This window comes from Schistocerca americana, chromosome 6 (assembly GCF_021461395.2).
Source record: "Schistocerca americana isolate TAMUIC-IGC-003095 chromosome 6, iqSchAmer2.1, whole genome shotgun sequence".
Lineage (NCBI taxonomy): Eukaryota > Metazoa > Arthropoda > Insecta > Orthoptera > Acrididae > Schistocerca > Schistocerca americana.
The window spans coordinates 237,788,966-237,813,324 of record NC_060124.1 but is presented as its reverse complement, the minus strand read 5'-3'; the positions used below and the strand labels follow the sequence as shown (position 1 = coordinate 237,813,324).

General features: G+C 43.1%; 1 protein-coding gene across 2 annotated transcripts in view; it reads right to left on the bottom strand.

The window, feature by feature from the left end:
* Nucleotides 1-24,359, bottom strand: part of LOC124619807 (endoglucanase A-like) — a 113,605-nt gene that overhangs the window by 38,104 nt on the left and 51,142 nt on the right. The window lies entirely within an intron of this gene.

The window sequence follows — 24,359 nt, the reverse complement described above, 5'->3', positions numbered from 1 at the left end:
GCAGAGGATGAAATAGGTAAAAAGACGAGGGCTAGTAGAAACCCTTGGGTAACAGAAGAAATATTGAAGTTAACTGATGAAAGGAGAAAATATAAAAATGCAGTATATGAAAAAGGGAAAAAGGAATACAAACGTCTCAAAAATGATATCGGGAGGAAGTGCAAAATGGCTAAGCAGGGATGGCTAGAGGACAAATGTAAGGATGCAGAGGCATATCTCACTAGGGGTAAGAAAGATTCTGCCCACAGGAAAATTAAAGAGACCTTTGGAGAATAGAGAACCACTTGTATGAATATCAAGAGCTCAGATGGAAACCCAGTTCTAAGCAAAGAAGGGAAAGCAGAAAGGTGTAAGGAGTATATAGAGGGTCTATACAAGGGCGATGTACTTGAGGACAATATTATGGAAATGGAAGAGGATGTAGATGAAGATGAAATGGGAGATATGGTACTGCGTGAAGAGTTTGACAGAGCACTGAAGGACCTAAGTCGAAACAAGGTCCCCGGACTAGACAACATTCCATTAGAACTACCGACATCCTTGGGAGAGCCAGTACTGACAAAACGCTACCGTCTGGTGAGCAAGATGTATGAGACAGGCGAAATACCCTCAGACTTCAAGAAGAATACAATAATTCCAGTCCCAAAGAAAGCAGGTGTTGACAGATGTGAAAATTACCGAAGTATCAGTTTAATAAGTCACAGCTGCAAAATACTAACACGGATTCTTTACAGACGAATGGAAAAACTGGTAGAAGCCGACCTCGGAGAAGATCAGTTTGGATTCCGTAGAAATGTTGGAACACGTGAGGCAATACCGACCCTACGAATTATCTTAGAAGAAAGATTAAGGAAAGGCAAACCTACGTTTCTAGCATTTGTAGACTTAGAGAAAGCTTTTGACAATGTTGATTGGAATACTCTCTTTCAAATTCTGATGGTGGCAGGGGTAAAATACAGGGAGCAAAAGGCTATTTACAATTTGTATAGAAAGCAGGTGGCAGTTATAAGAGCCGAGGGGTATGAAAGGGAAGCAGTGGTTGGGAAGGGAGTGAGACAGGGTTGTAGCCTATACCTGATGTTATTCAATCTGTATATTGAGCAAGCAATAAAGGAAACAAAAGAAAAGTTCGGAGTAGGTATTAAAATCCATGGAGAAGAAATAAAAACTTTGAGGTTCGCTGATGACATTGTTATTCTGTCAGAGACAGCAAGGGACGTGGAAGAGCAGTTGAACGGAATGGACAGTGTCTTGAAAGGAGGGTATAAGATGAACATCAACAAAAGCAAAACAAGGGAATTAGATTAGGAAATGAGACACTTGAAGTAGTAAAGCAGTTTTGCTATTTGGGGAACAAAATAACTGATGTTGGTCGAAGTAGAGAGGATATAAAATGTAGACTGGAAATGGCAAGGAAAGCGTTTCTGAAGAAGAAAAATTTGTTAACATCGAGTATAGATTTAAATGTCAGGAAGTCGTTCCTTAAAGTATTTGAATGGAGTGTAGCCATGTATGGAAGTGAAACGTGGACGATAAATAGTTTAGACAAGAAGTGAATAGAAGCTTTCGAAATGTGGTGCTACAGAAGAATGCTGAAGATTAGATGGGTAGATCACATAACTAATGAGGAGGTATTGAATAGAATTGGGGAGAAGAGGAGCTTGTGGCACAACTTGGCTAGAAGAAGGAATCGGTTGGTAGGACATGTTCTGAGACATCGAGAGATCACCAATTTAGTATTGGAGGGCAGCGTGGAGGGTAAAAATCGTAGAGGGAGACCAAGAGATGAATACACTAAGCAGATTCAGAAGGATGTAGGCTGCAGTAGGTACTGGGAGATGAAGAAGCTTGCACAGGATAGAGTAGCATGGAGAGCTGCATCAAACTAGTCTCGGGACTGAAGACCACAACAACAACAACCACATTGTACTACTACATCTATAAAAACACCCAAAAATTGATTCTGAGAATTTCAACGAATAAGAAGATAAACAGAATGTGGTTATAACTCGCTCCAAGAGATCCAAATGATTAAGTAGCCCACATCCCTATAAGATACGTCAACGATTTGGGTATTAAAAACAAAATTGAAAAAACGCATTTTCCAAAGCTCCTGCAGTTCGTCGAAGTTTATAACATGCATCTCATGAATGAAAATGTTTCGTATATGGTGCTACAGTCTAAAAATGTTACGGTGGAAATCTTTCATCTCTGTCTACTGTTGTTGAGGATTCGATCGCAGATAAATACTTGTGACAAGCAAGATTATGAAGATGACTGCTGCTAGTTACATTCCCAGTATTTTAAGTTGTGCTCTTAGATTTCTGTCTAACCGCATATTCGGAAATCTCTACATATTCGGAAAAAATGGTGAACTATTTCTGACAAGAAAATATATAAAGGTCACTGTCGGTTGTTTCACTCACAGCAGTTCTATATTTCGATTTTTAAACACACAGAAATCACGAAATCATTACTGAGGAATTGCGCTCTTACATGTAAGTAATAACAAACAGTGCAGAAAAATCTTCACTTACACGAATAACATTCCACTTCGCCACACCAAACAACAGTAACACAGAGCTCAATTCTTGCACTATTATGGAGATGAACGTAGGCTGACTTCGTTGCCAAACGGTGTTGCGTAAGTCATAAATGCGTGATAGTTAGAAGGTTTCCAATATCAGGCTTCACATAACTGCTTTCCATTGTTACTTGAAAGTTGTAAACACGTTTCGATAGTTGCTAACTAAACCATTTGTGGGAAAAAGTACACAAAGTCACTAGTTACATCAGTTCACACTCATGTAATATACGTAAGCAGAGCTGATGTCTCGATATTTAATGGTCTTTAAGCTCTTATTTGCATAAAAAGTAACACGTATTTTGAGAGAATATTCACCGAAAACTTTTTTTATGTAATCATTGACAGTAACAACCTAACCTGACCATATTTCTAACAAAGGACAATAGTCTATTATGAACTCACTTTCCAACTGGATGCATCGTCTGGTGATTCTTTAGTAACACAATCACTAAATCCAACGCTAAAATAGCTAAATATGTTTAAAATAACAAATTATAGGTGTAAACATAAACCACAGCTCACCAATCGACAGGACCATACCGAAATCCAAAACCTCTCGGTACAATTGTCGTAAAATCGGTGGGAGGACCGTTCGGTAACAGGTCTCAGAAGCTTATTGAATAGGATATTTCGATAAAGAACAGAAAATGACACTACCGAGATTAACCTACTACACTGATCGGTATGAACGATGCAGAATAGGGTCCCAGATCAGACGTAATTGTCGGCTATGCAGACGATCTATTACTTGTATTCACTGCAAACAACAGAGCTCAGCTGGAAGAGAAAGCCAGTAGAATACTACAAACAAATTCGCAATGGTGTCACAACAACAGACTCGGGATAGCCGAAAACAAAACAACATACACTTTACTGAAATGATCACTGCAAAGGAATCTTGCTTTTAAAATAGGGGATACAAACATCAAACAAACACATATTTTAGGGTATGTTGATGATTTTCACTTATGGACCGTCTGACAGCAACTGAATAAAACACAATTTTAGTGCCATAAAAAAAAAAAAAAAAAAAATGCATAACACCAAAATACAGATAGACACACATACAAAGCACAAAATATATATATATCACACCAAAACACACACACACATACACAGGACATAAACAAAAATAAATAATTAAATACAATAAAATAAAATAAAATAATATGACACCAAAAAACACACACACACACACACACACACACACACACACACACACACACACACATACACACACACAAATGCATACACGAACAGACCACAGATACTTCGATAGTTACACTCACAAGTTTGGCAGTAATATTCGATCTTTGGCAAAAACATTTGACAGTTGGCAACAGAAACCAAAACATTGCATTAAAAGCGTTCAGTGCATAGTGCTGTGGAATGCAGAAAAAACAGCAAATTGGCGCTCATAAGAAGAAGAACAAGACCAAAAATGCAACAGGAGCGTAATATGTAAGAAACTGTCTACGCAACCTGTAAGTACAGTTCAAAACATTACTACTTAATAGGAAATACCAACCACCAGAACTGTTTATAACCTATAGGCACAGTGACAAAAATGTAAATAAAATAGCTAACATATGTACATATTACAGGCCACTGATGATGCCTTGCAGAAAATAAAGGCGAAACGCGTATGGCACTAAAATTGTGTTTTATTCAGTTGCTGTCAGACGGTCCATAAGTGAAAATCATCAACATACCGTAGTATTACGCGCAACTGAGGAGGACAGGACCAAAAAAAAAAAATTGAACGTATTTTAGGGTACATATAGATAAGAAATTGAATCTCCACGAACATATAAGGCTAACAACAGCAAATGCCCAAAAAAATTACATAAACTGCTGAGGCTGAATTCAAACCAGCACAGCCAACCTCACCAGTAATACGGACATACCACGGTGCACTCTTCGATTCACCACTCAGTTTGGCAGCTGGCTCGTGGGCACACAGACTGAACCTGGCCACCAACTAAGCATCTGTCAGACCAGGACAGAGAAGTGTCCTGCTGATGCTGCTTGGAGCCTTCGTCGCCATCACAATGGATGCACACTCTGTGGTTCCCCATAGATATCACAATAAAAAACTGAATTGAAAAGTACTGGTTAAAGATGTGGAGGCTAGATAAGGCTCAAATGGCTCTGAGCACTATGGGACTCAACTGCTGTGGTCATCAGTCCCCTAGAACTTAGAACTACTTAAACCTAACAAACCTAAGGACATCACACACACCCATGCCCGAGGCAGGATTCGAACCTGCGACCGTAGCAGCAGCGCGGCTGCGGACTGGAGCGCCTAGAACCGCACGGCCACCGCGGCCGGCGCTAGATAAGGTTCACACAATAACTGCTGTACCGATACAGACCATAAGTCAACTTAGAAGTTGGCGTTTGGGTACATGGCAAGGTTAGTGGGATGTAATTGATAAGGGGCTTAGACTGCACGACTTCCTTCCTCACAGAAGGGAGCGGTTGAGAATGAGACATATCAATCCCAGGCGCGGCATCGTACATTTCTTAAATGGACACGACCTTAACCGACGCACTATATAGAGAAGACGGGTACCGACTTCCAGAGTCTTCTCTGCCAGCTGTGACAGCTTTGCCGAAGGACAGCTCTCGCAGAGCAACAGGCGCGCGGTAGGCCACAGCGGTGGAGGGCGCACAGAGCGCTGACGCGACCCAGTCGATACTAGGCAGTTAGCAAACAGCCCTACGCTGTAGTCGCCACTCAGTCTGCTATTCGCCAACTTCCACCAATGGAAAGAAGTAAAGGAAACTTGAATGAAAAACGTCAATGACAAAACGCAGTGCAAAGACCAATAAAATGAACTCCTAATACCCTTCCTCCTCACCCTCATATAAAATTCCAGCACTCCTTCATAGAATATAAGTGTCCAAACTAGTGCTCATACAGCAGTTAGCAATACATCCTGAGGAAGGCGCTTTGCAACAGTCGCCGAAACGTCGGAATTTTACAGATACAATGTGTCCTCAAACCCAGAAGAATTTTACTGACTGTGACAACGGCCGCGGAAGCTATGTTTACATTTAACGGATCAAATCAAATGGCACTGAGCACTATGGGACTTAACTTCTGAGGTCATCAGTCCCCTAGAGCTTAGAACTACTTAAACCTAAATAACCTAAGGACATCACACACATCCACGCCCGAGGCAGGATTCGAACCTGACACCGTAGAGGTCGCGCCGTTCCAGACTGTAGCGCCTAGAACCGCTCGGCCACGCCGGCCGGCTTAACGGACCACAAACAGTTTATGTTCCGTCCTAGCCTGCCGCTGTGAGAAAGCGTTGCGCTCTGCAATGGTACCAAGAACATAACAGTGCGCCAGCCGCAGTGACCGTGCGGTTCTAGGCGCTGCAGTCTGGAACCGCGAGACCGCTACGGTCGCAGGTTCGAATCCTGCCTCTGGTATGGATGTGTGTTATGTCCTTAGGTTAGTTAGGTTTAACTAGTTCTAAGTTCTAGGGGACTAACGACCTCAGAAGTTGAATCCCATAGTGCTCAGACCCATTTGAACCATTTTTTCGTAACAGTGCGAGACACTGAAAACTGTAATGGTAAAACGGATGACTGGCGCTGAATACTATTTCATTTGTAGGAAATGAGACGCTAAAGAAATTTTATTAATAAAATGCGAACCCAGTGACAATCGAGCAACTATGGTGAAATATGTTTGGGCACTACGCGTTTGTATAAAAAGGTTATTAAGACACACAGGAATTACAGACATTAACTGGAAGCGGACAGTGAATGAAATCTTTTTTTAGTCAAAGACACTACCTTTTTTTTGGAACGTTCCTGGCGCCCAAAGGAAGGAATGGGGGCAACGTGGACAGCGGCCGTAACCCTAGGTCTGACCACAATATCATGCTCTCTACCGCAGGAACTAAGGAAAGCATAGGGAGCACGAAGTAGAGGTACAAAGCATGTGAAGGAGACAAGATTTTTCATTCAGTGTAATTTATATATTTTTTTATTTATCTGTTTTAGGTTGCATTTTATTACCATTGAATACAACAGGAAACCGACGTCGCTGAGAAGAACAGTCCAGAGATCAGAGAATAACCAATACGAAGAGTGAAAAATACGTGGATCAACTCCTCATTGCAGTAACACCGCAATGCCAGAGTGATTTAAGGAAGACACTGCAAATTAAATTAGAGGAAAATTGTCTGTATTTGGGACTGCGGACAACTGCACAATGTCGTTGATTAAGGAAGTGACAAAAACCAAGTACATTTTTCTCGCCGTCAGCAAACAACTGCATGACCACAAAGCCAATCCACGGAGATCGCCTTAGTTTGCATCAAGCAGTCCGGAAAGGGGAGCAGGCGAGGAGGTATCTGTTGGGGAGTCGTACAGGTAATTAAGGCCATCATCTGTCGCATTAAGAACCAGACAATTACCCCCGATCCGTACACTAGGCGACGCTCGTTTGTGTCCAGGAAATCACAGCCATCTGGACACAGTGGCAATTGCAGTTGCACGCAATATCCTAGCACGCAAATTTTCAACTAGTCCACACACTACTAATGTAGTGCCACTTGCTGATTATCCTCATTACTCGCAGAATTTCTACGATTCTCCGATTACCGTAAGAGTTCGATCATTGACGTCTGGCCTTATACAGGGTTATTACAAATGACTGAAGCGATTTCACAGCTCTACAATAATTTTATTATTTGAGATATTTTCACAATGTTTTGCACACACATACAAAAACTCAAAAAGTTTTTTTAGGCATTCACAAATGTTCGATATGTGCCCCTTTAGTGATTCGGCAGACATCAAGCCGATAATCAAGTTCCTTCCACACTCGGCGCAGCATGTCCCCATCAATGAGTTCGAAAGCATTGTTGATGTGAGCTCGCAGTTCTGGCACGTTTCTTGGTAGAGGAGGTTTAAACACTGAATCTTTCACATCACTATGCGTGAAACTTGCCCGCACGCGTTCAACCGTTTCTTCGCTCACTGCAGGCCGACCCGTTGATTTCCTCTTACAGAGGCATCCAGAAGCTTTAAACTGCACATACCATAGCCGAATGGAGTTAGCAGATGGTGGATCTTTGTTGAAGTTCGTCCTGAAGTGTCGTTGCACTGTTATGACTGACTGATGTGAGTGCATTTCAAGCACGACATACGCTTTCTCGGCTCCTGTCGCCATTTTGTCTCACGGCACTCTCGAGCACTCTGGCGGCAGAAACCTGAAGTGCGGCTTCAGCCGAACAAAACTTCATGAGTTTTTCTACGTATCTGTAGTGTGTCGTGACCATATGTCAATGAATGGAGCTACAGTGAATTTATGAAATCGCTTCAATCATTTGTAATAGCCCTGTATGTACACAGGGTGGTCCATTGATAGTGACCGGGCCAAATATCTCACGAAATAAGCGTCAAACGAAAAAACTACAAAGAACGAAACTTGTCTAACTTGAAGGGGGAAACCAGATGGCGCTATGGTTGACCCGCTAGATGGCACTGCCACAGGTCAAATCGATATCAACTGCGTTTTTTTAAAATAGGAACACCCATTTTATAACATATTCATTTAGTACGTAAAGAAATGTGAATGTTTTAGTTGCAACACTTTTTTCGCTTTGTGACAGATGGCGCTGTAATAGTCACAGACATATGGCTCACAATTTTAGACGAACAGTTGGTAACAGGGAGGGTTTCTAAATTAAAATACTGAACGTAGGTACGTTTGAACATTTTATTTCGGTGGTTCCAATGTGATACATATACCTTTGTGAACTTATCATTTCTGAGAACGCTTCCTGTTACAGCGTGATTACCTGAAAATACCACATTTATGCAATAAATGCTCAAAATGATGCCCGTCCACCTCAATGCATTTGGCAGTATGTGTAACGACATTCCTCTCAACAGCGAGTAGTTCGTCTTCCGTGATGTTCGCACATGCATTGGTAATGCGCTGACGCATGTTGTCAGGCGTTGTCGGTGGATCACGATAGCAAATATCTTTCAACTTTCCCCAAAGAAAGATATCCGGGAACGTCAGATCCGGAGAACGTGCATCGACGACCAGTCCACCTGCCATGCTATTCAATACCGCTTCAACCGCACGCGAGCTATGTGCCGGACATCCATCATGTTGGAAGTACATCGCCATTCTGTCATGCAGTGAAACATCTTCTAGTAACACCGCTAGATTATTACGTAGCAAATCAGAATACATTGCACCATTTAGACTGCCATCGCTAAAATGGGGGCCAATTATCCTTCCTCCCATAATGCCGCACCATACATTAACCCGCCAAGGTCGCTGATGTTCCATTTGTCGCAGCCACCGTGGATTTTCCGTTGCCCTATAGTGCATATTATGCCGGTTTACGTTACCGTCGTTGGTGAATAACGCTTCGTCGCTAAATAGAAGGCGTGGAAAAAATCTGTCATCGTTCCGTAATTTCTCTTGTGCCCAGTTGCAGAACTGTACATGACGTTCAAAGTCGTTACCATGGAATTCCTGCTGCATAGAAATATGGTACGGGTGCAATCGATGTTGATGTAGCATTCTCAACACCGACGTTTTTGAGATTCCCGATTCTCGCGCAATTTGTCTGCTACTGATGTGCGGATTAGCCGCGACAGCAGCTAAAAGACCTACTTGGGCATCATCATTTGTTGCAGGTCATGGCTGACGTTTCACATGTGGCCGAACACTTCATGTTTCCTTAAATGACGTAACTATCCGGCGAACGGTCTGGACACTTGGATGATGTCGTCCAGGATACCGAACAGCATACATAGCACACGCCCGTTGGGCGTTTTCATCACAATAGCCATACATCAATACGATATCGACCTTTTCCGCAATTGGTAAACGGTCCATTTTAACACGGCTAGTGTATCACGAAGAAAATACCGTCCGCACTGGCGGAATGTTACGTGATACCACGTACTTATACGTTTGTATCTATTACAGCGCCATCTATCACAAAGTGAAGAAAGTGATGCAACTAAAACATTCTTATTTATTTACGTACTATACGAATATATAATAAAAATGGTGGCTGCTATTTAAAAAAACGCAGTTGATATCCGTTTGACCTATGGCAGCGCCATCTAGCGGGCCAACTACAGCGCCATCTGGTTTTCCTCTTGAAGCTAGACAAGTTTCGTTCTTTGTAGTTTTTTGGTTTGACGCTTATTTCGTGAGATATTTGGCCAGGTCACTATATACATATACACAGGTTGAAAAGTATTTAAACCGACAAACTCTGTGACGTTGTAGGGGACATGAAAACAAATATTTTTCCCTAATCTCACTTTTTCCTATGAGGAGTATTTAAACCGGTAGAGGAAGATTCCTCTGGTGGCAAATTAATTAAACCAACAGATACTTTTCCATTTTTTTATGACCAAGAGACAACAGGTTAACACAACCCAATTTCAATTACAGTAGATTTTTAAAAATGGCTCCATTGACAGGTAAGCAAAGGTTATACCGTCGGATCATGTTCTGTCCAACACGGGGAAAATCTCCAGGAGTATCCTGAATTGTTCCTGCTGCTGATACTATCAGGGCAACCAGATCCTCTTCTGATGCAACAGGAGTTGCGTAAACAAGGTTGCGCATCTCTCCCCACACAAAAAAGTCCACAGGGGACAAATCTGTGGAACGAGCAGGCCATGGTACAGGCCCACCTCTGCCAATCCATGTTTCTGGGAACCGTCGGTCTAGGAATCGACGCATACTATGACTGAAATGTGCCGGCGCCCCGTTATGTTGGAACCACATGCGTTGCCTTGTAGGGAGCGGGACGTCTTCCAGAAATTCTGGCAATGTTCTGGAGAGAAAAATGGAAATAGTGCCTGTCATTTAATGGCCTAGGTAGCAGATACAGCCCAGTTAAACAATGCTCAACAACACCGACCCACACAGTAACGAAGAACCGCACTTGATGAGCGCTAGTAACTGTGGCATGTGGGTTATCCTCACTCCAAACATACGAATTGTTTCATCGTTAAACAACACACAGGATGGAAATGTAGGAAGCATTTCACACTGTTCCGGGTACCACTGCTCTGGGTGGATAATCAACTGGTTCCAGGTTGTGGACACGGTGTAATTGCTCTCGAAGGACTGTCCTTACATTCATCTGATTCGTCCCCATGTTACGTGCAATTGCACGAGTGCTGATTGAAGGATTCTGCTCCACATGCTGCAAGACAGCGTCCTCAAATTGCAGCGTTCTTACCGTGCGACAGCGTCCCTGTCCAGGTAATCTGCTAAATGACCCGGTCTCACGCAGACGTTGGTACTCAGCAGCAAAGCTCGTACGGTATGATATAGGATACGGCGATTAGGATATTGTTGTTGATAAACCCGCTGTGCAGCTCGTCCGTTGTGGTGCGCTACGTAGTACGCACCGACCCTGTCAGTGTACTCACTCAAGGTGTATCGCTCCATTAGTAAACAGAGACAATGCACTGCTACACTGGAGGATAGCAGTTGCCTACAACTGAAGAGCGTAATATGCCCTCTAACAACTGAAGATCGTAATACGGCCTCTAACAACTGAAGAGCGTAATACGACCTCCAACGGTTTAAATAATTCTTATAGGAAAAAATGACATTAGCGAAAAATATTTGTTTTGATGTCCCTGACGACCTCCCAGAGTTTTTCGGTTTAAACACTTTTCAAAATGATATATATATATATATATATATGTGCGTGTGTGTGTGTGTGTGTGTGTGTGTGTGTGTGTGTCCTTTTGGCCAGGTCAGAATGAACACACACACACACACACACACACACATGTATAGACTTGTCTCCTTGAATGAGCAGTAACGTTGCCGTATTCCTTCTTTACAGTGTTACTTGCAATAGTTGAAATCACACCCGCCATTCACGATAAGAGAGCACCGGAATCGGCGCTTAACGCGGTCGTGTTAGTACGGCCGTAGGTCGCTACAGCCGCATTAGTGTAACGAGGTCTGCGGTGGGCGCAGCTGTCGCCAAGTGTACACTCCAGCAGGGCCGGAGACCGCAGCGCCACGCCTGCCAGCGGCTGCTAATGAAACACTACGGCGGACCGTAATGGGCAGCGAAACCACGGCACTCGCACGCTAAGCTCCCCTCTTCTGCGGGGAACCGCGGCGTTGCGGCTGAACGCCTCGACAATTCTGTTGTTCAATGGTCACTTCCGATGCCTTCCAAAAGCGAAAAGAAACCTCGGGCAATCGTCTGCGCAACAGGTAAACGTACGAGAAGGTTCAAGCTAGGCGGAGAGAAACTTACACTTTCTTCTTTCTTTCTTGTGCTGGTGCCTTTTCCCGCGGTTTCGCAGGATCGGCGCGGTTAGGAACGGATTTGGCAAAGTTAGTTTTAAGGGGTGGCCGGATGCCCTTCCTGCCGCCACCCCGTACCCCCCCCCCCCCCCCCCCCCTCCGGGACAGAATTAGTGTACCCCAGCTGTCTGCGTCTAGTTTAATACATGGAATAGTGCGAACGTGTTAAGATGTTTGCGAGCCATGTAACTGAGGCGGAACGTGGGGAGCAGCCCGGTATTCACCTATCGGGATGTGGAAAACCTCGTAAAATCACATCCAGGCTGGCCGACACACTGGCCGACGTCGGTAATCTGCCGGGCGGATTCGGTCCGCAGCCGGCGCGCCTACCCGAGTCTAGGAAGCAGCGCATTAGCGCTCTCGGCTAACGTGGAGGTTGAAGAAAAACTTCTACTGAGATCACAAAAATCATAACCGCCAATTTCTCGTCAAAGCTCCATTTTCCCTGCATAGTGCACACACTCTGCGTAGCATGGACTCAAAAACTCACTGAGAGTCTCCTGAAGAAATATGGAGCCAGTAACTGCGAAAGTATTGCCGGTGCAGGATTTTGGGCACGAACTGACCTCTTGATTCTGTCTTGTAAATGTTCCATGGGATTCACGTTGGGAGACATGGGTGGCCAAATCATTCCTTCGACCTGTCCATAACGTCCTTCGAACCAATCGCGAAGAATTGTGGCCCGATCATATGATGCATTGTCAGCCATAAAAATTCCATCGTTGTTCGGCACCACGAAATCTGTTTATGGCTGTAGATGATCTCCATGTAGCCGCATACCCTTTTCCAACCAATGATCGTTTGCACGTGATGGCCCAGTCCTTTCCATGTAAACACCACCATCACCGGCACAGAACCACCACCAGCTTACACAATGCCTTGTTGACAACTTGGGTCCATGACTTCGTGGAAGCTGCGGCACATTACAACCCTACCATCAGTTCCTACCAACTGAAATCTGGACTCATCTGACCAGGCCATGGTTTCAAGGGGACACTGTATGTCCTATGCCGCCAATGTTAAATTACTGAATTTTGTGACCCATTATCTTGGAAACTTTTCAAGACACCAACTTACAATTTTCCATAATTACTGAATCCACCTTTCTAGATGCACTGAACTAGAATTATCACTAAAATTGTATTGTGGGGCATGTTATCTTTTTTTTTCAAACACTCAATTTTTTGACACAATTTTGTAAATAAAAGAACATAAAAACAAAACAAATCAGGATATTTTAATTTTTCTGGTTCCATATGTGTTGAATCTCACACTTGGCATGGTGTCAAAATTTCGTGACTCTGCCATCAGTACGTTTTATACAAAACGGGCCATTTATTGCAAAAAATGTACATCAGAGGTATTCAGATTTAAAACCTTTTTATTACATATTCTTATACAGACTTACATTTCTGCGTCTTTTATGCACAAGATTGCCCTGGCCCATAGTCTGTGTCTTCTTCAGTGTCACAATACCCCAGTGTTTGTCTCCTCCTTTTCTTTCTTGCTTTTTTTGTCATTTGCTGACAGCTTACTCTGCTTCGCGTACACGAAACTCATCCAGTTACCGCAGTCCTTTAGGTATGTTCTGTCCAAATCTTACCCCTAACTTCTCCAGAACTTTAAGTCTTTCATAGATCCCACCATTAAAAGTTATTACAGTATCAGACACTGCTAACTTTAGAGTCGTAATGCCAACAAATACATTTTTAGGCACAGGGCACCACACAAAATTATTGAAGTACTCAATCACATTCTGGGTCTTCCCATGTAAACACTTCTTTAGTAGGTCAGGATTCGCCAGATCTCTGCAAGGAGGCTTGATTGCCTCCTTTACTGCCAAAGGAAGAGAATGTTTATGTGTAAATTCATGCAGGGTGGCAGAAAATTCAGCTTGCCTATATTTACACCAAGTGTTTGGAGGTGGACACGAAGCATAACATGGCTTTTCATCGGTTGATATTCGATGAAAGAAAGTGCTCCACACAGCTCTTTTCATCTTTTTTGTACTTTCAACATTGCAACACAGTCAGCGATCGTGACAACCTAATATATAAGAAACTATCAGCCTCGATTGCGGTAATGAAACCAACCTTTACCTGGGTTTCAGCCCAAATAATTGAGCCTTCTTCAGAAGATACACCGGAATCTATAATTTTCCTAAGTGGGTATGTCAAGAAAGAAAACTAAAACTGCCTGAACAGGCGAAGTAAAATTTTAATACCGCGATACATAAGTACTAAGTCAACACCAAGACTTAACGTAAGCTCTGGCGTGCGCCTTGTCTCCATGGACGCTTTGCAGTGGGCCTCGGGAGCTCACGTGAAACTAAGTAGGACTAGATAACGCGCTGCAAATCAACATAGCGGGGAACATTGCAGTTATATCCAAAACCATATACTTATAGAAAGGATGAAAATCTTAAACGTAAAGCCTCTGCACCAGGTTATGACTAAAATGTAATAAACTATGCATGGATTTATATAAGTTCGAACACACTACCCCGACTTACACTATTAGAATATATCGGCCCTTTCACAACGAATGCTGCATAACGCACCCATCGTTATTAATGGAAGATGACATAGAACATAAAACAGCGAAACTGTAGTATGTAAACGCCATAATGCAATAATCTCGGTTATCTTGTGCACAGATGGTAGAGTAAGTGTTGTTATCAGATGATGTAGATATACTTCTTATTGATGACACGCACTGAATGAAGAATATTATCAAGATTAATTTTTTGTCTTATTACTAAAATTAACGCGTGAGTGAACGAACAACGCCACTTCATCGCCATGTAATAGAAAATGACCAGCATGGGTTGAAAGGTGGCTACCCTGAGCCACAGCGCCAGAGAGTTTTGTTTCGCCGCCTCCACTGGCAGTGTTTATTGAGAAGTAGCGGAGGGCGGTGCTTGTCGAGGACTCGTAGTAGTCAGTTCTTATTGAGAAGTAGCGGAGTGCAGTGCTTGTTGAGAACTCGTAGCAGTGAGTGCTTGCTGAGATGTCGTAGTGGAGAGTGCTTGTCGAGATGTGGCAGTACTCACAAGGGGAGGCCGCCAATTGTGAAATTCAGATTCGATTCATACTGCGCATAATAAAAGCTCATGGCCAGAGGTGTAATGTGGCAAAGCACCAAGACGCACTTATCAGCCGTTGTCGAGAAAATCGACAGTTAAAAGTAACCGTTGCGGTGAAATACTCTCTACGATTGATAGCTTTCTACAGCGTCGTGGCGCAGCGGTAAGCGCTGGGGTTCGTAATCTGAAGGTCGCCGGATCGAATCTCGCGCCATGCAACTTTTTTTATTATTAGTTTTTTGTAATATATATATATATATATATATTATATATATATATATATATATATATATATAATTCCCGCTAATCAGTTGCAACAATTATGCATATAATAAGTTGTTGAAAGTCGTTTGTCGTGGAAAAACTGGCGACTTCGATCATCATTATGTTTTCCGCAAACAAATTTGTATTTCACAAATGTTATTAATTGTCTTCATAATGTTAACCACGTATAGTTAACGGAAGACGTAGAAACGATATTCCGAAACGAATACGTATAGCGTAAGTCAAACGTTCGAAATAGAATATAGACCCCACGAACACAAATTTGCTGTGTCAGGTATGAAATGTAAACTCCGTTACTCGCTCGCTACACTTGAAGGACAGATGTTGAATGGGCCGAAACGAGCCGCCGCATAACAGCGTAGTTGCCTGCTAACTTCGAAAGAAGGTAGATCCGGTCCCTAACGCAACTTATAACATCGTCGAAAATCAGTGCGGACGGGAGAGCTTTGGAACACCCTGTTAAACAAACGGAAAAATGGAGGCGGTACAATTGGAGAGCGATCCGCCTTCACCAACGTGCATAAGCAATTCATTAATGTTTGAATTACAAAAAACTAATAATAAAAAAAAATTGCATGGCGCGAGATTCGATCCGGCGACCTTCGGATTACAAACCCGAGCGCTTACCGCTGCGCCACGACGCTGTACAAAATTATTAATCGTAGAGAGTATTTCATCACAACGGTTTCTTTTAACTGTCGATTTTCTCGACAACGCCTGAGAAGTGCATCTTGGTGTTTTGCCACATTACACCTCTGGCCATGAGCTTTTATTATGCGCAGTATGAATCGAATCTGAATTTCACAATTGGCGGCCTCCCCTTGTCAGTTCTTGTTGAGATGTGCTAGTAGCGAGTCGGTGTGGATATATTGTAATGATTAGAGTGCTTTTCGTCAATATATATGAAGGTAAAAGAAAAAAAAATTTTCCTTTTCTTTTTATTATCTCAATGTCTTAAATAATGCGTCATTACAGGTTCAGTCAACAAAGCATCTGGCTTGTGTTCTTGTATTAGAATGTAATTCTGGTTTTCTTGCGCAATTATAGTATTTATAATTTTTTTATCACGTCAGTATAAATGGTATTTGAAATTTCTTGTCTTATTGAAGAAGAACCGTGCCAGATGTGTACGTTGAGTCATACTTCCACACACAGAACAGCTACACTTGTGCTTTGTTGGCTTCGTAGGTTTTATAGTTGCTGGGGACTTAATTAATTAATTGTGTTAACGAAAATTTTCATTTCGTTCTTTGTTGTTGTTCTATGCAGTAAGATTGCGTACAAAAACTAGTCAGGGCCAACCGTTTACGACACTTCGTAATCGGACATACAGCTACCAAAAATAAAAATTATCTTCAAATGTAATAATAATTAAGCCCCCATGCAAGGTCAAATTATCTTTTACGCGTAAAAAATATGGTAATTGCGTGAAGGGACGTGCAACGCCCTTTCATCGCCCTTATACTCTATCTACCGACAGAGGTCAATTTCACTACCCGCTACAAAAGAGAATTATCGACTCTTATATTAAGGGCTATTGTTAAACAGATATGATGTGATAAAACGTGCTTTACCCGAAAAGACAAATAAGAAAATTTTATGGACACTTCAGATGCGAAAACAGCATGTTCTTCACAGGGGAAAATTAAAAAGAAATAAAAGATAGCTACTAATATCCCCATGTGCATGCCATAAACTGACAAGAATGAAGTCGTCTCTGGATTGCAACTGCAAATAAATGTGAAGGGAATTATATCCCAAAAGGTCGAGACGGACCAGCTAAACTTCATCTTGTCACCTGAGGCTCCATTTCACCACTCTTGGGCTAGTAACCACTTATATGAATACGATTATCGTCTATGGGATGGATGTGGGCATTTTAATTATTTAAAAACCATGTGTGCCACATTATGTAAGCACCGGATGTGGAAAGACCACATGATGGGAATCGTATACCAAAACGTCACGTGCGCAAATGCACACCTGCTAGCCACTACCTTAAGGGATGTCTAAAATAAAGTACATCAAACACCGACAATCTGTGTCACACCGCCACCGAAATACTGACCAGATAATGGTTGGTTATGGGACTTAACATCTGCGGTCATCAGTCGCCTAGAACTTTGAACTACTTAAACCTAACTAACCTAAGGACATCACACACATCCATGCCCGAGGCAGGATTCGAACCTGCGACCGTAGCGGTCGCGTGGCTCCAGACTGAAGCGCCTAGAACCGCTCGGCCACATCGGCTGGCTGATGTTTTTCAGTTGTTGTATGTGTGTGTGTGTGTGTGTGTGTGTGTGTGTGTGTGTGTGTGTGTGCACGCTCGCACATTTACACACAGCAAAATACACACACACAAACCCATATTTATTATTAATTAAAAAAATTACACACAGCAAAATACACACACACACACACACACACACACACACACACACTAACTCATATTAAAAAAAGGGCAGAATACACACATACACCAAACTCATATTAAAAAAAGGGCAGAATACACACATACACCAGCGTGAGCGCGTGCATACACACACACACACACACACACACACACACACACACACAACAAATGAAAAACATCAAACACAAACAGAAGACAGACAAACACACAACAGCAGTTCGCAATATTACACAGCGAAAAGATACATATGTTGATCACCAAATGGAAATTGAAAGTGAAACATGCGCTGTGACAAATGTGGATAAGAGAACGCCAGAAATCGTCCAGCTGGAGTATGAAAACCAACTAATACGTCTCCAGGACCACACGCGTGTTAACAGCGTTGGAAATCGTAATATCGAACGATACATTAACTATACGGAACTTGTGCTACAACGGTTGCTTCCATCCTAAAAAGCTAGAGAAAAACACGACAAAATGTAATATAGCAGCATACTATATCTATCACATAATACGTTTATTGTACGTATAAAAAGAAACATGTATTTCAGGCCACCGATGGTGCTTCCCAAGTAAAAGAAGTGAAACGCTTATGGCAATAAACCTTCATTTAATTGCATAGACGGTACGTACCTCCACGAATTTAGAGCGACTAAGGGAAAGACGGAAAACAGATAAAAATGACGATACTGCAATATTGTCAGCAAAAGAGAGAAATTTCACTATAGATCTTCATCTTCCTGGTCCTAGATGTATTCCTTCAATGTTTTTCTATTCTAGTTCTTTATCCCACTCTCTCACGACCCTGTTTAAAGCCAGACTGAAGAGAATCGGTGAGAGCCCGTCGCTCTGAGGAACATCTTTGTTAATTCTGAAGGTTCAGAAACTTCTCCTAAGAATTTAATTTTTAAGTTGTGTCTATGAGTGTCTATTCACTTAACAGTGTGGTGTTTTCGTCGATATCTACTTCTTTCACTGACAGAAATACTGTCTGTCTGTCTACATAAGCATAGGCTTTCTTGAAATCAATGAACGTAACAACTGTGTGAAGGTTCCAGGTTGTTCTTATCCATAGGATTGTTTTCAAGTTAAAAATGTGCTCTGGGCAAGATCCTATTTTCTATGACTCCCGCCTGGTAGCCGCCAGTTGCGTGTTCTGCTTGGTCTTGTGTCTTATTCAATGCAGCTTTGGATATAATTTAGTAGGTGACTGGAAGCAGAAATATGTATCGGTAATTGTTGGTGCCTGCCCTGTTATCTGTCTTCTGCAGCGGATGAATTACGGCTTGTCTCTAGTCGTCCGATATTCTTGCTTTCCGCCAGTAATGTTTAAAAATCTTCATAAATGATGTCAGGACTCGCTTCCCTCATAGTCTACAAATCGCAGCTAATATTCATTTGATGTATCACGATGTATGTCGGTTTCTCCCACGGAGTTACTTGCAGTCCGCAGCTCGCGGTCGTGCGGTAGCGTTCTCGCTTCCCACGCTCGGGTTCCCGGGTTCGATTCTCGGCAGGGTCAGGGATTTTCTCTGGTTCGTGATGACTGGGTGTTGTGTGATGTCCTTATGTTAGTTAGGTTTAAGTAGTTCTAAGTTCTAGGGGACTGATATTTGGCGTAAAGGTGGTTCTGAAGTTCCATTTTCCTTTTGAGACCACATATATACAAAGCCTACAAAATAAAAAATACCATCAAATAAAGTGCTGTGATTAAGTCAGTTGTATCTAATGTAGCTGTCTGTAAGACGCCTCTAAATCTCCTATTTACGCAAAAAAATGCTGTATTAGTGAATACATAGTGAGCAGTGTTCATCCTAGCGCACACAGAGTTCCGTTCAGCAGATACGTCCTTTTGAAGTGAAGAGATCAATTCACTGTAACTGAATCCGTAAATAAATGTCAAGGTAATGCAGTTATTGCCTTCATGTAACACAGCAATGGACAGCTGCTGTCCTTCAAGCTTTGGTCATCAAAGTCACTCGTTAATCACATAATGCAATTTACAAACAAAGAGAAGCCGTGGAGCGGCAGATAATCTCCCTCCGAGAGTTTACATTCGGTCCTCTGTGAAACATGTGTGCAGCTCGTGTTTGCACAGCCGAACAAAATAAAGTATTCTCTCTCTAAATTAACTGATTCGAGGGCTTAATGAAGTATTTTAATGCACAGCTATTAAAATGATGAATAGCAGGCCCCTAATAGCTTAACAAATTTATTTCTCAATTTCAGTGTTTTATGAGTACGTTATTAGATGCCTGTTAGAGCCTTTATTAATTTAAAATCTTTGCCCTGCAGCACGGTACAAAATTCCACACCGAATCTCGGCAACTGCGCGCGCGGAGTATCTTTCGGCATTTATTACGGAACTCTCCTGCATTATAAAATACAGTATCTGTGCTCTCTACATACACAGACTGATCCTGTAATGTTGTTCACCCTGGATAACTTACTGTAGAGAGGGGCTCGTTCTTTGTACTGTACCAGAAACTATTTCCATTTGTCACAGAAATTCATGTGATGCTAAAATCTGATTTAAACTGTTTGCCAGAAGGAAGTTAAACTGCACATACGTTCTTGCAGTAACAAAATTATACAACGGAGTAATGAGTATGAACCCCAGATAAATCGGGCGTTGATCCGACCTACAAGAGTGCAGTAATGCACACCATGTTAATACAGGGTGCATTAGACGTCATCAGGGCAGAAGATATTCAGAATTGAACGATTCAGAGACGGAAATTTAGTACTATCAAAACTATTCTCAAACGTCCTACAATAAATTTTAAGAACGCTAATATGAGGAAACGGCGCAGGAAGTCGTGTTACTGGAACTCATACGAACCCCAATCGTTCATTTGACCAGACTGTACTGTTTGACTCTGCTGCTGATAAATTTCTTCTGAGAATGAAGGAACTTTGCGAAGTAGGTAGTAGAGTATGTTGAAAATCTTTTACCATCAGATAACCCACATATCGAAATGGAAGCAATAAAAACCAATCATGTAGTCAGAATGCAAATGCTAGGATTAGTGGTGCATACGGAAAACTTCAGCAGGTGGACCTAAATTCGTCCAGGTTTTTGTCCATCTCGGCCTTTCCAACCGTGTGTGGAACTCGAACTTGATAGAGGAAACTTTATTGGTAAACTTCGGCCGCGGATTCCCACGCACCCTGACACAGTTGCGACATTCACATCCTATAACTTGTTGGTATTGAATCTGAAGTTGACGAAAGCAGAGCAATTAGAGACTACTTTCACTTTGATGTAGTGCATGATTTGGTTCCTATAAAAGCCAGTTAGTTAGCCTCATGGTCTTCCCTCGTATAAGGCGGTCCATTAATAGTGACCGGGCCAAACATCTCACGAAATAAGAATCAAACGAAAAAACTACAAAGAACGAAACTCGTCTAGCTTGAAGGAGGAAACCAGATGGCGTTATGGTTGGCCCGCTAGATGGCGCTGCCATAGGTCAAACGGATTTCAACCGCGTTTTTTTTAAATAGGAACCGCCATTTTTTATTACATATTCGTGTAGTACGTAAATAAATATGAATGTTTTAGTTGGACCACTTTTTTCCTTTTGTGATAGATGGCGCTGTAATAGTCACAAACGTATAAGTACGTGGTATCACGTTACAATACGCCAGTGCGGACGGTATTTGCTGCGTGATACATTACCCGTGTTAAAATGGACCGTTTACCAATAGCGGAAAAGGTCGATATCGTGTTGATGTATGGCTATTGTGATCAAAATGCCCAACGAGCGTGTGTTATGTATGCTGCTCGGTATCCTGGACGACATCATCCAAGTGTCCAGACCGTTCGCCGGATAGATACGTTATTTAAGGAAACAGGAAATGATCAGAAACATGTGAAACGTTAACCACGACCTGCAACAAATGATGGTGCCCAAGTAGGTGTTTCAGCTGCTGTCGTGGCTAATCTGCACACCAGTAGCAGACAAATTGCTCGAGAATCGGGAATCTCATAAACGTCGGTGTTGAGAATTTTACATCAACATCGATTGCACCCGTACCATATTTCTATGCACCAGGATTTGCATAGTGGCAACTTTGAACGACCTTGAACCCAGTTCTGTCACTGGGCACAAGAGAAATTACGGGAGGATGACGGATTTTTTGCGAGCATACTATTTAGCGACGAAGCGTCATTCACCAACAGTGGTAACGCAAACCGGCCTAATACGCACTACTGGACAACGGAAAATCCACGACGGCTGCGACAAGTGGAACATCAGCTACCTCGGCGGGTTAATGTATGGTGCGGCATTATGGGAAGAAGGATAATTGGCCCCCATTTTATCGATGGCAATCTAAATGGTGCAATGTATGCTGATTTCCTATGTAATGTTCTACCGATGTTACTACAGGGTGTTTCACTGCATGGCAGAATTGCGATGTACTTCAACATGATGGATGTCCGGCACATAGCTCGCGTGCGGTTGAAGCGGTATTGAATAGCATATTTCATGACAGGTGGATGGTTCCCCGAAGCACGTTCACCAGATCTGACGTCCCCGGATTTCTTTCTGTGGGGAAAGTTGAAGGATATTTGCTATCGTGATCCACCGACAACGCCTGACAACATACGTCCGCGCATTGTCAATGCATGTGCGAAAGTACGGAAGGCGAACTACTCGCTGTTGAGAGGAATGTCGCTAAACGTATTGCCAAAAGCATTGAGTTTGACAGACATCAATTTGACCATTTATTGCATTAATGTGGTATTTACAGGTAATCCCGCTGTAACAGCATGCGTTCTCAGAAATGATAGGTTCACAAAGGTACATGTATCACGTTGGAACAACCGAAATAAAATGTTCAAACGTACCTACGTTCTGTATTTTAATTTAAAAAACCTACCTGTTATCAACTGTTCGTCTAAAATTGTGAGCCGTATGTTTGTGACTATTACAGCGCCATCTATCACAAAGCGAAAAAAGTGGTCGAACTAAAACATTCATATTTCTTTACGTACTACACGATTATGTAATTAAAATAGGGGGTTCCTATTTTAAAAAAAACTCAGTTGATATCCGTTTGACCTATGGCAGCGCCATCTAGGGGGCTAACCATAGCTCCATCTGGTTTCCCCCGCTGGCCGCGGTGGTCTAGCGGTTCTCTGCGCGCAGTCCGGAACCGCGCGACTGCTACGGTCGCAGGTTCGAATCCTGCCTCGGGCATGGATGTGTGTGATGTCCTTAGGTTAGTTAGGTTTAAGTAGTTCTAAGTTCTAGGGGACTGATGACAACAGATGTTAAGTCCCATAGGGCTCAGAGCCATTTGAACCATTTTTGGTTTCCCCCTTCAAGCTAGACAAGTCTCGTTCTTTGTAGTTTTTTCGTTTGACGCGTATTTCGAGAGATATTTGGCCCGTTTACTATCAATGGACCATATATATATATATATATATATATATATATATATATATATATATATATATATATATACTCCTGGAAAATGAAATAAGAACACCGTGAATTCATTGTCCCAGGAAGGGGAAACTTTATTGACACATTCCTGGGGTCAGATACATCACATGATCACACTGACAGAACCACAGGCACATAGACACAGGCAACAGAGCATGCACAATGTCGGCACTAGTACAGTGTATATCCACCTTTCGCAGCAATGCAGGCTGCTATTCTCCCATGGAGACGATCGTAGAGATGCTGGATGTAGTCCTGTGGAACGGCTTGCCATGCCATTTCCACCTGGCGCCTCAGTTGGACCAGCGTTCGTGCTGGACGTGCAGACCGCGTGGGACGACGCTTCATCCAGTCCCAAACATGCTCAATGGGGGACAGATCCGGAGATCTTGCTGGCCAGGGTAGTTGACTTACACCTTCTAGAGCACGTTGGGTGGCACGGGATACATGCGGACGTGCATTGTCCTGTTGGAACAGCAAGTTCCCTTGCCGGTCTAGGAATGGTAGAACGATGGGTTCGATGACGATTTGGATGTACCGTGCACTATTCAGTGTCCCCTCGACGATCACCAGTGGTGTTCGGCCAGTGTAGGAGATCGCTCCCCACACCATGATGCAGGGTGTTGGCCCTGTGTGCCTCGGTCGTATGCAGTCCTGATTGTGGCGCTCACCTGCACGGCGCCAAACACGCATACGACCATCATTGGCACCAAGGCAGAAGCGACTCTCATCGCTGAAGACGACACGTCTCCATTCGTCCCTCCATTCACGCCTGTCGCGACATCACTGGAGGCGGGCTGCACGATGTTGGGGCGTGAGCGGAAGACGGCCTAGCGGTGTGCGGGACCGTAGCCCAGCTTCATGGAGACGGTTGCGAATGGTCCTCGCCGATACCCCAGGAGCAACAGTGTCCCTAATTTGCTGGGAAGTGGCGGTGCGGTCCCCTACGGCACTGCGTAGGATCCTACGGTCTTGGCGTGCATCCGTGCGTCGCTGCGGTCCGGTCCCAGGTCGACGGGCACGTGCACCTTCCGCCGACCACTGGCGACAACATCGATGTACTGTGGAGACCTCACGCCCCACGTGTTGAGCAATTCGGCGGTACGTCCACCCGGCCTCCCGCATGCCCACTATAGGTCCTCGCTCAAAGTCCGTCAACTGCACATACGGTTCACGTCCACGCT